The sequence below is a fragment of the Silurus aristotelis genome, assembly GCF_946808225.1.
Source record: "Silurus aristotelis genome assembly, chromosome: 12".
NCBI classification, from domain to species: domain Eukaryota; kingdom Metazoa; phylum Chordata; class Actinopteri; order Siluriformes; family Siluridae; genus Silurus; species Silurus aristotelis.
In genome coordinates this window covers 7,765,246-7,783,617 of record NC_139585.1, presented here as the reverse complement: position 1 = coordinate 7,783,617, position 18,372 = coordinate 7,765,246, and the positions used below count along the sequence as shown (strand labels likewise).

Here is an 18,372-nt window from a genome sequence, read left to right as displayed (position 1 = left end):
ACATATTTGGAATTTTTATTTAAAAACAATTCAGAAATATAATTTTACTTTATAGCCCATTACCAGAAATTGTCTTTATCTCTTTATCTATCTTTAACTTTAAACAATGTCGATAACATATATGGTTAATGTTCGCAATCAATCGCTACTGAATCACTTTTACCAATGGAAGTGTGGTTGTTTTGTAGTCATATAGTAATAATTAATGTTAAAAATCCACTGTACTCAAGTCATGAATTACGCTCATTTAGAAAAAAAATTTAAGACAATATTTTTATTAACAATTATTATTTAGAATGCAAACTCTCAAAAGATTAACTTGAACAGTAAATCACTTTGATCTTACTGTAATAAAATAAAATGCAGATACAGGCATATTTCTTGCATTAGTGGGTGGTGATTGGGAAAACACATGCTTTCAAAGTATTTGGCCAAATATCCAGTGCATCTGGAAAGTATTTACAGTGCTTCCCATTTCCCACATTTTGTTACGTTACAGCCTAATTCTTATATCTATACAATAGATCTCAAGGATGAGCAGTGATGCTGTTCTCAATTTTGAGTATCATTGCAAAGGTTATAAATACTTATAGTGTGAATGCAGACCAATCAATTTGTCTGTCTGTTCTTAGACAAATATGTCTGCGCTATTGTAAACAAGCTAACGTTCACCAGATAAGTCATATTTTAATCGCTAATAGAGCAGATTCATGGAAAGATTACATCGCTAATCAGCATTTTTGCCGCAACTAATTTATGAATGAGTCTGCATCAACTAGATTAAAGAAAATCGCTTTATTTAAAGTGAATAAAATACTCTAGTTAATGGAGTTGAGTATTAATAGAGCCCCCCCCCCATCCCCCCGGGATTTACGCCCATGGGCACTTCCAATGGTTGACTGGGGAGCTTTTTCAGTGGCTGGGTCTTGGGCTGCTCCAGCAGCCATCTGTGGTGCTTCTTGTGGTGCATATTCTGATTAAAGCTGATCTTCGTATTTACTTTTGGAATCAGAATATTTGAAAATTATTCCTATATTATCCCCATACTCTAAGACATCCTTCTGTTTCACACCACTGTGGGCCTGACTCTCTTTAAATATGAGCTCTAAGGTAGAGACCTGCACGGGAAGGATTTTTCAGTCCCGCTCCCGCAAAGTTCTGTCCTGCACCCGCAAAAACTTATATTATTTTCTCCAGCTCCCGAGAACAATATTTAAGTTTTGCCCCTCTCCCGCCGGCAGGTAGTGACCTGTCCCGCTCCTGCAAAAATATGTTATTTTCTATAGTGCCAATTGGATCCCACTTCATGTGGAGTTTGGACACTGGACCTCCTTGAGTGTTTAAAGGATCTGGCATGCAGAAGCTGGTGTTGGATCTATGCAAATGTTAAGCTATTTTGTGATTTCCTCAGTAGCTCCTAATTCTATAACCACAAATGACTATAAAAGACTGTAGAAAGGACATTACTTGTAATCTTACATTCCAGTGCTCATGTTAGTTCTCACTCTCCAGTGTTCTGTATTGTTTAAAGACTATAATCACACTCTTGATGTCAACCAAATGAGGATGGGTTCCCCTTTTGAATCTGTTTCCTCTCAAAGTTTCTTCCTCATGTCATCTAAGGGAGTATTTCCTTGCCACAGTTACCATAGCTTGCTCATCAGAGATAAATACACCATTTACCTTAAGCTGCTTTGAGACAATGTCTGTTGTGAAAAGCGCTATAGAACTAAACTTGACTTGACTTGATGTCATGACCAGGAGTATAAAAAACGAGCAGCTGATCAGTGTCCCTCCAAGGAGCTGTCCTGTAGATGTAAGTGTCCATTGCACGCACCAGACAGAGCCGGTAAATAGTTCTCCTGTCTGGGGCTGGAACTGAGGAGGATAAAATGCCTGTAATCTTATGGGTCATGGGATGCCCGAGGGCACTTTTGGGATGTAACCTGTACGGGGGTATAGGAAGGCACTAGCCATATCTGGGTTAAACTACAGGAAGGAGGGGGCCCACAAAAAGGGCCTGCAAGTCCCCTACTCTCTTGATAAAGCAGATGGCCAACAAGAACACGGTCTTGACAGAAAGGTGCCTTCAAGATGATTTGGCTAGAGGCTTGAAGGGGGGCTCAGACAGAGCCCCCAAAATGACGGCCAGGTCCCACCTGGGCACTTTAGGTTGTACCGGGGGCCTTAGCCTCTGGGTGCCACGAAGAAATCGTGTTACCATAGGGTCTCTGCCCAGCAAAAAAGCTGAAATGGCGGACGTGTAGACCTTCAAGGTGGGTGGAGCCAACCCCTTTGGTGAACTGTCTCTGGAGGAAATTCAGCACTGAGCCAACCAGGCAGTGGACTGGATCCAGCTGGTGGTGGTCACACCACAAGCAGAGCAGGCGCCACATGGCAGCATACAACCTTCTCGTAGAGGGCGCTGTCTACCACATCGGTGGTGTCTACCACATCGGTGGAAAGGCCAGAATCTCGGAGCTGTGCCCTCTCTGGGGCCACAGCCACATCCTCCACAACTCCAGGTGAGGATGAAATATGGTACCCCCGACCTGGGAAAGGAGATCCTTCCACAGAGAAATCTTCCATGGAAGGTGTTTGAGGAGAGCTACCAGGTCAGCGAACCATTATTTGTTTGGCCACCTTGGAGCTGCCAGGTGGAGGTGAACTCTGTCCTGGCGAACTCTCTTCAGAACTCTCCAAAGCAGCGCCACAGGGGAAAGGCATACAGACGCAGCCTTTAGACGTGACGTCCAAGACGTCCATCTGTTCTCAGCACAGACCTCATTGATAATTAATGAAGGAGACCACTGCAGTTTTGTCTGTATGGATCAGCACATGGTGATCTAAAGCAAATGGATGGAGCATTCACATCGGCCAGAGCATCCACATTATAATTGGATCTCCCCAAACACGGATTGCCCCTCCGTGAAAACCCATGGGTCCTGAGCCACCACTGAAGAGGTCTCATGTACAGCAGGCCAAGGGGAATAAACTTCATGGTGCCGCCTGGTACATGAATACACTTACGTCCTCGAACCCGAACCCGGGCTGAAGAGTCTAAAGGGGCCTTTGCCTGAACTTGATGTCATTTCTGTAAGGCTTGTTGCCACAAACTGGGGGCATGCTGCACTAAAGCTGCTTCAAAAAGGGCTGACCCATATTGTCCAAACAATTCGTTATAACATTCCCGAATCACGTTCATGCCCAGAACACTGGAGATCTGAGTAGCACCTACAGGGTCTTTAACTATGAGCACGCCACGTTTAGGAATCACTTTACCCAAGACTTCAACATCCAGCTCTAAATAGCTGGATAAATGTATGGGATATCTAAGCCATTGGCAGCCTTAAGCTGTAACCAATGACAAGAGTGAAGTTTGTCCCTACCCCAATGCTCAAAGTGCTTCAAAAAAAAGCTTTCAGTCACAGTTGACACCATTGAACCTGTGTCTAACAAACAGGGAACTAACACTCCACCCAAACTAACAGTCACATGGGGGCATGGAGATAATAAACAGGCCATATTTTGTACATCGGGGAAAACAACATCTGAGCCAAACACATAGCCTTCTGAACTGTGGCTCCATAGCACAGAAGCTTCTAGTTTTTCTGAAACGAAACAGAGGGTTGGGACCTTTGCACCACTGACTGAGGAGGACGTGAGGGAGATCGATCAACCCTTGACCAGGAACTACACTCACGGGCGAAATGCCCAGTACGTTGGCACCTCCTACAGATAACTGCACCCCGATTAGTGGCATTTGTAACAGGAGGGAAACGTCTTGGGGCATTTTGAAGTGAAGACACATTACATGTTAACTGATCAAGCTGTTCTTGCTGCTTTTTAAGCATCTCTTTAAGCTCAGCTAATTCAGAACCTGTAGAAATTGTAGACCCACAAACCCCATACTGCAGCCCATGGGTAGAAGTTGAAAAGCTACGGTCCGTAGAACCCCTCATCATGCCCTCCCATTCCCATCTAATAGCTTCCCCTCTAACATCAAGTAAAGTAGCCCTAGGGTTTCGACGTACAAACTGTTATAATTCCCTTCGAAGGGCAGAATCCAGCACATACTCTACAAATTGGTCCCGCAAAAGAACCTCAGAGTTAGGCATACCATTAGGAGCATTTTTAATTACTTTTGAAATTAAGCCAAGGAGGGCATGTGAAAATTCCTGGAATGTCTCTCCCTCTAATTGACGTCGAGAAAAGAAATTCTCCTGCAAAACAATATATGAATCCGGGCAACCATACAATTCAGTAAGTATTTGAATAACTCTTTCTGGATCTTCCCGGTCTTCTCTAGGCCTAAATTTTATTTCCTTCCTAGCTTCCCCTTCTAAATGATCATACAAAAAGTGTGCTTTATCAATAATGGATAAGTGGCGAACGCGCATACTAGTTTTCACGTTCTCTAACCAATCTGTCAAAGAAATCCCGGTGCGGCCTCTAAAAACAGGGCATTTCCTCTTCCTAGGGACATAAATCAACCTCTCTGTCACTACTGAATTACCATTGGAGGGAGACATTAGGTGCACATCTACCCCTCTTTCATTAGACTCAGAGGGTGCAACACCTGGACTTGCCTGTACCTCAACCCGTTCATAACGTAAGCGTTCATTATCAGCCTTAAGCTGGGCCACCAAGTCTCGCAATTGCTGCATCTCCTCCTCCATAGTGACAGCCTAATTAGAAAGAAAGCAGAGGAAAAGGTACAAAACAACAAAAAACTAATGCGCTAGCTGCTGTTTCAAGATCAAAACATTAATATCAAACACCAAAATTTATCACACAAAAAAAATAAAGAGTCACGTCTCTGCTTTACACACCCAATGAATCCTGCCGACTATGCCAAGATTGTAACCCTTGGTTAAAAGCTATTAAAAAATAAAAAGGAACCGACTATGCCACCTGGGTTATTTATTCACCCAGGAAAATAGATTAAACCCAAAAGAATAATTAAAACAAAAAAAGTTACAACAATATGAAGGACCCTGCTGGTTCGAATGGGATTAAAGACAGAGATGTGACTTTTCCAAAATTAGTACAAATTTATTAAACAAAAAAATACTTAAAAATATTTAAAAATACCATTTACATCTTACCAGTTAATTACCCACAATCGGAAAGACTAGATTAAATCCTCTTTGTAACAGAACGGACAGAGCACACAGCAAATCAGTGCATAATTCTTAAAAACAAGAATAAACCAAAAATAAACCCAAAACACACAAACAATCTCCCCTTCTGTTTAAGTCTCAAAAAACACAGCTCATCAGATAGTTACATGTGAAAATAGTTATGTAAATGGTACATACACTTATACACACGTTAGAAAGAGAAAAACAATTAACTCCCGAATAATATTTAAAAAGCGTCCAAGCGGCTCACGGAGCAAAAATACCAAGCCTGTTAATTTAATACACCTGCACAAGAGATAAATATCCAAGTCCTTACTCAAACATAGCACAGAACCGTTGCGCAGAATAATCTTTTAAAACACTGAGTAATCCAGCGGTTTACAACCGCGACGTCCGCTTGGTCCAAACTGTAACCCAACAATCTAATTCGGGGTTATAAAACAGTGTGTAGAAGCATATACAAACAGGTACGAAACAGGTACGAAACAGCAGCTAGCGCTCTTTGGCCGCACCTCACAAACGGGGTTAAACTATTGTCACTTTATGCTACCTGCATTCATGAACACCTCCCTTTTCTAGCCACCCAGCCTACAGATAAGAAAGGAATCAAAGTGCCCCACTCAACTGTGCTTTTTATAAAGCCACAAACACGCCGACATAATCACGTGGCACAGGTGTGCTCAATGTCAAAGCACAACTCCACAGCATTTAAAATGCACCCATTATTTATGCATGTCTAATTGTCTTCATTTTAAAGACATTCAACCGGTCACACATAGTTGAAAGTGCTAGTTGTGTACACTCTCTATGAAGGGACAGAAAGATTTTATTAAATATTTAAAGAAAAATTAATTGTTATTTAGTTATTTTATTTGTTTTCCAAAGATAAAAGAATGCTGTAAAGTTTTAGAACAACCTGAAGGTGAGTAATTAATGACAACATTTTCTGTTATTTTAGGGTGAACTACCCCTTTAAAGATGAACACTGTCCTCTGCTACAAAATCTGAGGTTTTCCTGGCACTCTATAGGTGCAGAGGTCATTTTATGGCTTTGAGTGACATTAAAGCAACATTTATTTATAAGAACTAATCTGTAGACTGTAGCCATCTCATTCCATGTCATAAAAATGTTTTACTGACACAAGATTACTTTTAAATTAAACTCAAGTTTAACATAATCTGAACTCTATGATATATGTACAAAGTATGTGATTGTTCAGCTGTGATAATAAAGTCACTTCACAATTTTCCCCTGGTAAATTGTATATAGGAGGACAGCCGGAGTGATGATGGTCTGCACATACTGAAAATCCTAATCGTCCATGGTACCAAAGGGGACAAACCACTAGCTGTATTCATTCCTCTGGAAGGAACGTTTCACTATATTTATAGCAAAAAAGCCAAGGCATGCACACTGCTTATGGGACTAATTTATGCCCTTAACCTTGCATACCCCCGAGCACTGCGCTGCACATTTGAGGTGTTTCAAGAAAGTTCTTTTTGAACTTGATGGGATTAGGCTGTCACCCAAAAATCTTTAAAGATGAAGTTATCATCTTAAATGCTATTGCTATGGCATGAATACAACTGCTTACATGTTCAGCTGTTGGTTAAAATGTTTTCATGAACAGTAATTCAGAAAATTATTAAGGTATATACAGTGAGAAAAATAAGTATTTGAACACCCTGCTATTTTGCAAGTTCTCCCACTTAGAAATCATGGAGGGGTCTGAAATTGTCATCGTAGGTGCATGTCCACTGTGAGAGACATAATCTAAAAAAAAAATTCCAGAAATCACAATATATGATTTTTTAACTATTTATTTGTATGATACAGCTGCAAATAAGTATTTGAACACCTGTCTATCAGCTAGAATTCTGACCCTCAAAGACCTGTTAGTCTGCCTTCAGAATGTCCACCTCCACTACATTTATTATCCTAAATTAGATGCACCTGTTTGAGGTCGTTAGCTGCATAAAGACACCCGTCCACCCCATACAATCAGTAAGAATCCAACTACTAACATGGCCAAGACCAAAGAGCTGTCCAAAGACACTAGAGACAAAATTGTACACCTCCACAAGGCTGGAAAGGGCTACGGGGAAATTGCCAAGCAGCTTGGTGAAAAAAGGTACACTGTTGGAGCAATCATTAGAAAATGGAAGAAGCTAAACATGACTGTCAATTGCCCTCGGACTGGGGCTCCATGCAAGATCTCACCTCGTGGGGTCTCAATGATCCTAAGGAAGGTGAGAAATCAGCCCAGGACTACATGGGAGGAGCTGGCCAATGACCTGAAAAGAGCTAGGACCACTGTTTCCAAGGTTACTGTTGGTAATACACTAAGACGTCATGGTTTGAAATCATGCATGGCATGGAAGGTTCCCCTGCTTAAACCAGCACATGTCCAGGCACATCTTAAGTTTGCCAATGACCATTTGGATGATCCAGAGGAGTCATGGGAGAAAGTCATGTGGTCAGATGAGACCAAAATAGAACTTTTGGGTCATAATTCCACTAAACGTGTTTGGAGGAAGAAGAATGATGAGTACCATCCCAAGAACACCATCCCTACTGTGAAGCATGGGGCTGGTAGCATCATGCTTTGGGGGTGTTTTTCTGCACATGGGACAGTGCGACTGCACTGTATTAAGGAGAGGATGACCGGGGCCATGTATTGCGGGATTTTGGGGAACAACCTCCTTCCCTCAGTTAGAGCATTAAAGATGGGTCGAGGCTGAGTCTTCCAATATGACAATGACCCGAAGCACACAGCCAGGATAACCAAGGAGTGGCTCTGTAAGAAGCATATCAAGGTTCTGGCGTGGCCTAGCCAGTCTCCAGACCTAAACCCAATAGAGAATCTTTGGAGGGAGCTCAAACTCTGATAATGACAGGTGAGTTGTACTTAATATAAGAGCAATACAATTGAACACATAGCAGAGGGTAAAGAGAGCAGTAAAGTAAAAGCAAATAATTTAACATTATCTCTGTGTGTGTGTGTGTGTGTGTGTCTGTGTCTGTGTATTTGTGTTTCTGTGTGTCTGTGAATGTGGGTCAACTTCACCTTGAAGATTGTATGAAGGTTGTGAATGTATTGCATGTGCACAAAATTTTTGGGGGGTTTGATATTAGGAGCTGGGGTCATGGCTGGGATCAGCCACGATACAGCGCCCATGGAGCAGGCTTAAGGGCCTTGTTTAGGGACCCCAAGAGTGGCAGCTTAGCGATGCTGAACACTGACATTCCGGTTAGTAACCCAGAGCCTTAAATACATCGTTTATTTGTAATAAATGGACATTTGGTGCAACCCAGATGAGGATTGGTTCCCTCAAGTCTGGTTCCTCTCAAGGTTTCTTCCTTATGCCATCTCGGGGAGTTTTTTCTTGCCACAGTCGCCACCGGCTTGCTCAGGAACAAACTTACACTTATAAAGAACATCTTATTCATTTTTATCACCACATTATCTGTGTAAACTAGATAATGAAACTCCCCTGAATATCAGATGTTTCTTGTTTAATGACATTTGAGCCTCCAACACTACAGCCAGGTCCCACTCAGGCACTCTTGGATGCATCAGGGGCCTCAGCCTCCAGGTGCCTTGGAGAAAATGCGTCACTATTGGGTCTCTGCCCAGAGAATGACTGGACACAGGGGCATGATACGCCAAAACTGTGGATGCGTAGAATTTGATGGTGGATGGAGCCAACCCTTTTGCAAACTGCTCCTGCAGAAACTCCAGCACTGAACCAACTGGGCAGTGGACTGGGTTCAATTGGTGCCAGCAGCACCACGCAGTGAACGGCACCATCTCGCGGCATAAGACCTTTTCATGGAGGGAGCTCTGGATTGGAGAATTGTCTCTACCACCTCGGTGGAGACCTTGTAGTTGTGCCCCTTTGGGGGGCAACCAAAAGCTTCCACAGCTCGGGGCGGGGGTAAACTATTGCGCCACCTGATTGCGCCACTCTTCCCAGCATTCAGCTGAAACCCCAGCTCCTTCATGTGAGCAAGAACGACATCTCGATGTCGGACCACTAACTCCTCTGATCGAGCTAATATTAACCAATCGTCGATATAATTGAGGATACGGATGCCCTGAAGTCTCAGGTAAGCCAGAGCCGCATCGACACACATGAAGGTGCGGGGTGACAGGGCAAGGTTGAACGGAAGGACCTGATATTAGTACACTTTGACCCCAAAAGCTAACCTCAGGAATTTACTGTGAGAAGGGAGGACAAGTACATGGAAGTACTCATCCTTCAGATCTACCGTGACAAACCAGTACTCGGATCTGATCTGAGACATGGCCTGCTTGAGGGTCAGCATCTTAAAACAGAGTCGGTTAAGCTAATGTAAATTAGGATAGGACGCAACCCACCGTCGTTTTTGGGAACTATGAAGTACCGGCTGTAAAACCCGGACCCGGACACCTTGCTAGCCTCCTTCCTCAGAAGAGTGTCTACTTCTTGTTCCAGGACCAGAGCCTGCTCGCTTCTCACCAAAGTGGGAGAGAGCCCGTTAAACCGGGGTGGGTGAGACCAGATCTGAATCACATAGCCTGGCTCTACAGTGCTCAGGACCCACTGGGACATGTCTGGCAAAGCCGTCCAGGCTGCCAGGTTCTCCCTTAAGGGTATCAGTCTCTTAAGACTGACCTCCAGTGTGTCTAGAGCCAGGGCAGTGCCCAGACGCGGCTCTAGAGACGAGACCTCCTGGTCCGCAACGATGCCAGGCGGGAACCTGAAGAGGGAGAAACACATTTCATGGCAGGGTTAACAAACCAGCCTGAGGGAAACGGGCACCAAAAGAAGCAGTGCTACACAGGTCGGGACAGGACTCCTGGAACCTTTCATCTACCAAATCAACAGCATCACCGAACAAGCATGAAGGTATTCCGCTGTCAGGTATTTTGGACAGGCGGTCAAAGAGCGCCTGCTGAGATTGGAGCAACTGCGTAGGCATGCGAGCGCAGTGCTGGCAATCGGCTCTCTCGAAAGCCGAAATCGCATACCCTGCTCCCAAACAAGCCACACACAGGCTGCTTGTATCTCTTCCGTAGTAAAACGGGGGCCGGGAAAAGCACATGGCCGAAAAGTGTGCTTGGTTTTCTTCGATGCCTTCATTATATTGTTTTTCAACAGACAGACATTAAATTTACACAGAGCACTTAATGAACAAAAAAGAAGATAGAGCCGGCTTCTCTTCACCGATGTTTTATAATTCCTGGTCGTGACGTCACCCGCCAGTGACAGCCTGCCTTCAATTTTGACTGATTAGACTCATTATTCAGAGCATGGACAACGCAGTCGCGTTCCCAATGCATTCCGACACAGCTCGAGTTCCTAATAGGGAAACACAGTTCTGACTCTCCCTATTAATGATCACTGATAGTCAGTTACACCCAACCAGATGCTTGTTGCTGACCTGTATTTGCTTTTCTTTTTAAACACTTTCTTTTAAAACATTTTTTTTGCTCTACTATAGTTTGTACATCATATACAGTTAATTTAAAAAGTCTACACACATAAAATTGCAGTTTTTCTTTTTAAAATAAATACAGAAATACAACTTAAATGTCAGACTTCTTACATCTTTAATGTTATGTTGTCTTGTGGTTGAGAAATCTGTTAAACAAGTCTTAAAACTCAGCATTTGATGGGTAAAAGCAAGAGAAAATGTTTTATTAGGCAATTCTGCAGAAAGTGGTCATCGCTGTCCTCTCAGAACATGAGCAGATAGAAAAAGCCCTGAGCTGAACAAACAGTATCCAGAGAAAAATGTATTAATAATTGGTAACATTAAAAAAAAAAAAAAAACTACAGTACAACACCCTGCTTGGATATGTAATTTTATTAAAAGTGTATAGTTTCATTATTTATCTAAATGCATATTATTTAGTAAAAATGTTTTGTTAAATGTCTGTAGTAAATGATGTGACTCGTGAAATTGAGTGAGTTTTTTACTTAATTTTTAGTATTTTCTAGCAATTGATTATAGATAGAAGTTAAAATAAAATTGCATTTCACTGCACTGTAAACATTCATGAAAATACCACAGGACTGCGCTCCCTAAACGCCAGCTGCACTGAACAACTTCTACGCCTGGTTTGAGATGCAGAACAATGTAAAGGCAAGGAAGACCACCCTTCCTCATAGTGACCAGGTGCTTTGACTAACCAGAGCTGAAGTGAGAAAAACTATGCAAAGTTAACCCACGGAAGTCTGCTGGACCAGACAACATTCTTGACAGAGTGCTCAGGGAATGTGCAAAACAGCTAGCGGATATTTTCAGTGACATCTTTAATATCTCCCTGAGCAGTGCTGTTGTTCCTCAAGACAATGATGCATGCCTAAGAAGTCTACAGTCTCCTGCCTATCGCTACGTCCTACTCACATCCATCGTAATGCAGTGCTTTGAGAGGCTCGTCATAAGGCACATCAAGACCCAGTTTCCACCCTCACTGGACCCCATGCAGTTTTCGTATTGTCCAAACCATTCCACGGATGATGTCATCTCCACACACACACACACACACACACACACACACACACACACACACACACACACACACACACACCTGTCCCACACTGTCTTGTGTTGTCTGTCAGCAATGTTTGCACTCGGTTGCACATGATGCACTTTATGTGTTGAAGACACTTACTTTAGTCCTTAGCTCTGTCCTGGTATGTAACTCTGTTGTTTAATGTAGCACCAGGGCTCAGTACTGCATCAGCTATATATATGGTAGAAATGACAATAAAGCTTCTTCACTTGACTTTACTTCATTCTGTTGGCCGGGATTTTTAGTGTAAGTGCTGTTAAGTGTTAGCATAAGGGGAATACATACAAATATTATGATACATTAAAAAAAAAAATTGCAAATCACATAGTTCTGTCCAATATAAGTTTATTAAAAATAAGTAGATATTTATGTTTATGTAAGAAACAAATAAATGAAAAACAAATACAAAAACAGTATAGTACAGTATATCAGCTTATTTCATGTTCTATATCAAATGGTGCAATGTAGTATTTGGTGGTTTGCTACAGTATGCTACAGTATAGCTCTTGTATAAAATACATTGCCACCACAGAAAAACGCATAACCCATAATTGCCCATAATCAAAGTTATATCTTACATTACTTAGTATAGTTAATGTTATTTATATAGATTAATGCAATTTTGTAAAATGTTAAATATTTTATATTGTATGTTTAATAATATAACATCAATGGACATACATAAAAAAAAAAAAAAAAGGTAAAACACTTTTTTGACACATAGACAAGGTTTTGCACATACAGCAATTAAATCGCTTTTTTTCTTACATTCTGTTCTAAGATTTAAAAAGGGAAAAATCTTTTTCAAATTTCAGGTTTACTTGTTGTCATCACAGTTGTTGAAACAGGTAGGGTGTATACTGCAGTCCTTTTTTTCTTATTCTATAGGCACATACTGCAGTAGTGACTGTGATAAGAGAAAACAGAAGAAAAGCTAAACCTGCAGCTTTGACTTCAGTTGGTAGATCTAAAAGAGAAAAACAGAAGTCATCATGGTTAATTAAACCTACATCACAATCCCTAATAGCAAATCAAACACATTCACATTAATTTGTAAGGAGAAGTGTGGAGATTAATGATTGCAATAACAGTGGTACGTGCACTAGATGAAAACAGAATAATAAATATGATATATTCATGTAAAACGAGTTGGTGCCTGCTGTGGAAAGAATTTAATTTCACTGCATTTATCATATGTTTACATTTACAGCATTTTGCAAACACCTTTATCCAATGACTCCATTTATACAACTTAGCAACTGAGGGCCTTGCTTTAGGCACTAGCAATGCAGTGTTGGGACTTAAACACATGATCTTCTGAATCAAAGTCCAATGCCCCAACCACTGACCTACCATCTCCTTACATTTTGCAATTTACTGAAGGTTAAATTCATGATGATGTACAAATAAAGGAATGTAAAGAAAACAAACACTGTACCTGTTTTAACTGATAAAGCTGATGCTGCAAAAATATATAAATAATAAATGAATACATGCATAAATAATAAATAAATAAATAAATAAGAAATTTAATACTTATTGAATAATAATAATATAATAATAATAATAATAATAATAATAATAATAATAATAATAATAATAATAATAATAATAACTTAACTAGCAATCATAATAAACTTACAAAAATACTTATGGAACAAAAAAGGGAAAGTACCCATAGTCACCGTGAAAGTGCTGTTGTTATGTCCAGTTTTCATTTGTATCCACAATGTGTAATTCCCGCTGTCATTTAATGCTGCATTTGTAATCGTGTAATAATATGTGCGATTGCCATTTACAGGCTCCATTTTTTTTTCGAGCTTTTTACCATCATGTATAAAATGATAGTCTTTGTAAACATATGATTTACTGGTAACATTGCAGGTTAGATTGAAAGATTTTTCAACAATCCCTGTTTGGTCTGGGCAGTCTATATCGACAGCTGAAAAGAACAATAACAACAAAAATTGCAAGTTGATAAAACTTGATACAGTAGATTTCAAACACACACACTTCATTATGTAACTTATCTTTTTCCAGTGGTGCTTTATCAGGGCAGTAGTAAAATGTATTTTACTTTTCCAAGTATTGACTTACTTGTTTGTTTTCCATATGTGGTGATCAGCAGGACTGACATCAGCATCCAATGAAGAAGATATATTTGATCCATGGCATCTTTTCTTTTGGAGCAACATGTGATTATTAACAAATGTGATTTATCCAAGTTTCCTCTATAATTTAAGACTATAGCTATCATAAAAAAAAGCAAAAAAACTTTACACACACACACACACACACACACACACACACACACACACACACACACACACACACAAAATCTTGCTATCTATATTTACTATTTTGAAACATTGAGACAGCTCCTTATGCTTAATTGCTTAATCGATCTGGACATTTCCTCAAACATTTCATTGAGCAGTTGGTCATTTTAGCTGATATGGAGAGAGGCATGACATTTTTTTTTTTTTTTTTTTGCTTTCAAAATCTTATGTGTGTGTGCTTTTTTTCTCAAGTAATAAATCTAAAAGAGATTTCTTATTCTAATGAAAGAGTATCTTTTTGGTTCCAATGTATAATGTTTGTTGTTTTTTAACACGTCTGTAATTGATCTGTCTAAGGTCATCTGCCAAATGCTGAAAATATAATTGTTAATGCATTACACGTTACTACTAAACGTTATTTAGTACAGAGATCACCAACAGTGCCGTCATGTCATTTATAATTAAATGCTCCACATAAAAAAGAAGACCAGCAAGGTTCAGACTTACTTTCGGATCCTAAGTGTTGCCACTTCACAGCTGTGAAAGTGTTCTACTATAGGTCTTCTTCTAAATTAGGTTCATGCCGTGTATGCACAAATCCAAACATTTATGCAGTCCAGGTTTAGCAAAAATTACATAGCAGGCAGAAGAATTTGAAACTTCACCTCTTTTTTTCACTCACTCTCTCTCCCATTCTCACACACAGACACGGACACCTAAGCACAGAATGAACAGTTTACTTACAGTAACTTGTTGATAAGAACAATATCTACAGAATACAGTGAAAGAAATGTTGTAGAAAACTTTAGAAAACACCTGTAAAAATACTGCATAAAACCATACTTCATAACTCACCTAATTTCCCTTGGCATAATGTCTAGGAATTTCACAGAGTACGTTACAGCACAGTGAAATTCTTTCTTCTCATATCTCAGCTTGCTCGGAAGCTGTAGTCAGAGCGCAGGGTCAGCCATACCTTAATGACATTTTACTGGCAGCCTACACTGACAGCTGCACATCTAAAAGTGGTTAAACAGAAGACTGCCTAGCAAAGGGAGAAACCCAATTGCGGGCCGTGCATTTGGTACCAGGCCTTCAGTGGGGACTTACCCAACTTAATCCACCTCTTAATACCACCACTATCACGTTGCAATTATAGAAACCATCAATACTGTACAAAACTGCAATATAACAACTCGTGGCGCAACAGAGAGAGAGGCATTTCACAAAGAGGGTGAATTTCATTTTACTAAAGCAAGAAAAACAGTTTTCTGTTTCAAGACTCCAAACCTCTACACTACCACCGCAACTGTGTCACCAACATCATCTGGAGCAATTCAGAATCAATATTTGTCTAATAACATGACAAAAACTTCAAAATGTAAATAAAATACAACCTACTCACCAGAGATGCAGACTCATAATGTGCGTCTAAACTAAATACATACTAAATACATACTAAATACATAAATAACTAAATACAAACTAAATACATACTAAAACTAAATACATACTGAGTGGCTTTTTCAACATTTTCTACCATGTAACTAAGTCACCTTGCTGCACAAGCACACACTATCTCATAACGTAGTTAAAAGCCATGTGAGGGCATCGTCTCTAGGTTACAACCGTAACCCTAGTTCCCCGAGGGAACGAGACGCTGCGTCGAAACGCTATGGGAACGCCCCTGCCTGACCGCGCTCTGAACCACGTGTGTAATCTGACCAATAGGCGTTTGGTACGTGACGTCATCAGCGGGCGACGTCGCGTAAACAGGAAGCTACAAATGGCTGCGAGATGGACCAGACGCTAGCTACTGCGAGAGAAGGTAAGCGCCGCAGGGATGCAGGGAGTGTGGCACGGAGACGCAGCCTCTCGTTCCCTTCGGGGAACTAGGGTTACGGTCGTAACCTAGAGACGTTCCCCTTCAGGAACTCGAGCTGCGTCGAAATGCTATGGGAACGAGTGTCCAATCACGCCACACTGACCAGACCCTGCCTAGAGAGTGAGGGCCTTGGCACCAGCACGCAGGACAGAGAAGCCCGGGGTGGCTCTGAGGTCAAGGTCATAGAACCTGACGAAGGTCAGCGGGGTGGACCAACCCGCCGCGTCACAGATGTCCTGGAGTGGGACTCCAGCGGACCAGGCAGTAAAGGCCGCCACACTCCGGGTGGAGTGAGCTCGAACCCCGAGCGGTGCGGGGAGGCCAGAGGACTCGTGAGCCGACACAATTGCATCCACAACCCATCTGCCCAAAGTCTGCTTATTGGCCGGGAACAGGGAGCGGAAGGGAGCCGAAGGCACGTACCCAGGTTTCGGGTAGAGAAACGTTCGGGTCATGCCAGGGGCAAACACCAGGCGGGACGGGGCCACAGACAGAGCCTGCAGATCCCCGATCCTCTTCAGGGAGGAAACCGCCAAGAGGAAGGTGGTCTTGACCGACAGAAACCTAAGGGCCACATCGGCTAACGGCTCGAAGGGGGGCTCAGACAGAGCCACCAGCACAACAGCCAGATCCCAGACAGGCACTCTGGGTCGTGTCCCGGGCCTCAGCCTCCAGGTGCCACGGAGGAAACGTGTCACCAGTGGGTGCCTGCCCAGCGACTGCCCCGCAGGCGGGGTGCCATAAGCCGCGATGGCGGACACGAAAACCTTGAGGGTCGAAGGGGACAACCCTGCGGCAAACTGTTCCTGCAAAAACTCCAGAACTGAACCGACTGGGCAGTTAACCGGGTCCAAACCATGACACACACCATGACGCGAACAGTCGCCACCGTGCAGCATACGACCTCCTCGTGGAGGGAGCCCTGGAGTGGAGAAGGGTGCCAACTACCTCGGTAGAGAGACCAGCCGCTACGAACTGTGCCCCCTCAGGGGCCACAGCCATAGCCTCCACAACTCTGGGCGGGGGTGAACCAGGGTTCCGTGGCTTGCCTGGCCAACAAGGCGCTACCAGGAGGAGACGGACTCCTTCCCGGCGAACTCTCTCCAGAACTCCAGGGAGCAGAGCGATCGGGGGAAAAGCGTACAGGCGTAGCCTCGGCCAAGACTGCACCATGGCATCCAGCCCTAACGGGGCTGGGTGAGAGAGAGAGAACCAGAGGGGACAGTGCGAGGTCTCCTGGGTCGCAAAAAGATCCACCTGGGCTCTGTAGAACCTCCGCCATATGAGCTCCACCGCCTCGGGGTGGAGTCGCCATTCCCCAGGCCTCGGGCCCTGCCTCGACAGGGCGTCTGCTCTGACATTCAACCGACCCGGAATGTAAATGGCCCTCAAAGACAGGAGCCTGTCCTGAGACCATAAGAGGACCGCTTGCGCCAGCTTGTACAAGGAGCAAGATCGGAGACCCCCCTGGTGGTTGATGTAAGAGACCACCGCAGTATTGTCCGTCCGGACCAACACATGGCGATCTCTCAGGGCCGGGAGGAAGTGCTGTAACTCCAAAAACACTGCCATCATCTCCAGGCAATTTATGTGCCACGAGAGACATGGGCCGCTCCACAGACCCTGGGCGGAGTGGTCACTCATGACCGCTCCCCACCCCATGAGGGAAGCGTCCCGTCACGCGACGGCACGGAGCCCCCAGCACCGGGCCACAGGACAGGAAAGGACGATCTTTCCAGACATCCAAGGCTCGAAGGGCACGCCGCGAGACCTTGATAGCACGATGCGGGTTTCCCCTGAGGGAGAACCCCCTGCCCCGGAGCCACCACTGGAGGGACCTCATGTGCAGGAGACCGAGCGGAAATATGCTGGACGCCGCCGCCATGAGACCCAGCAGCCTCTGAAACTGCCTCATAGTGAGTGGCTGGCCTTCCGGCACTCTCCTGACGGCGGCGAGGATGACCTCAACCCAAGCAGGCGACAACCGTGCCTGCATTCTGGCCGCGTCCCACACCACGCCCAAAAAGGTGGTTCTCTGCACTGGAGAAAGCACGCTCTTGCTGGCGTTCAGCTAAAACCCGAGCACCTTCATGTGGGCGAGGACGACATCTCGATGCCGAATCGCCTGATGCTCTGAATGAGCCAGGATCAACCAATCGTCGATGTAATTCAAAATGCGGATGCCCTGGAGCCGCAAAGGGGCCAGTGCTGCATCGACGCACTTCGTGAAGGTGCGGGGGGAGAGTGCCAGGCCGAACGGGAGGACCCGATATTGGTATGCCACGCCCCCGAAGGCAAACCTCAGGAACCTCCTGTGTGCAGGAAGGATGGCGACGTGAAAGTACGCGTCCTTCAGATCTATTGTGACAAACCAGTCCCTGGACCTGATCTGAGTCACGACCCCCTTGAGGGTGAGCATCCTGAACCTGAGCCTCCTGAGAGAGCGGTTCAAGGAGCGAAGATCCAGAATGGGAAGCAACCCGCCATCCTTCTTTGGA

General features: G+C 43.5%; 1 long non-coding RNA gene across 1 annotated transcript; it reads right to left on the bottom strand.

The window, feature by feature from the left end:
• Window positions 1-12,318: 12,318 nt before the first annotated feature.
• LOC310734538 lies at window positions 12,319-15,007 on the bottom strand. The gene is made up of 4 exons (XR_014536061.1): window positions 14,497-15,007; window positions 13,808-13,890; window positions 13,386-13,652; window positions 12,319-12,677 (listed from the first exon to the last, which is right to left on the bottom strand). It is a non-coding gene; the product is annotated as an uncharacterized lncRNA (long non-coding RNA).
• Window positions 15,008-18,372: the final 3,365 nt, after the last annotated feature.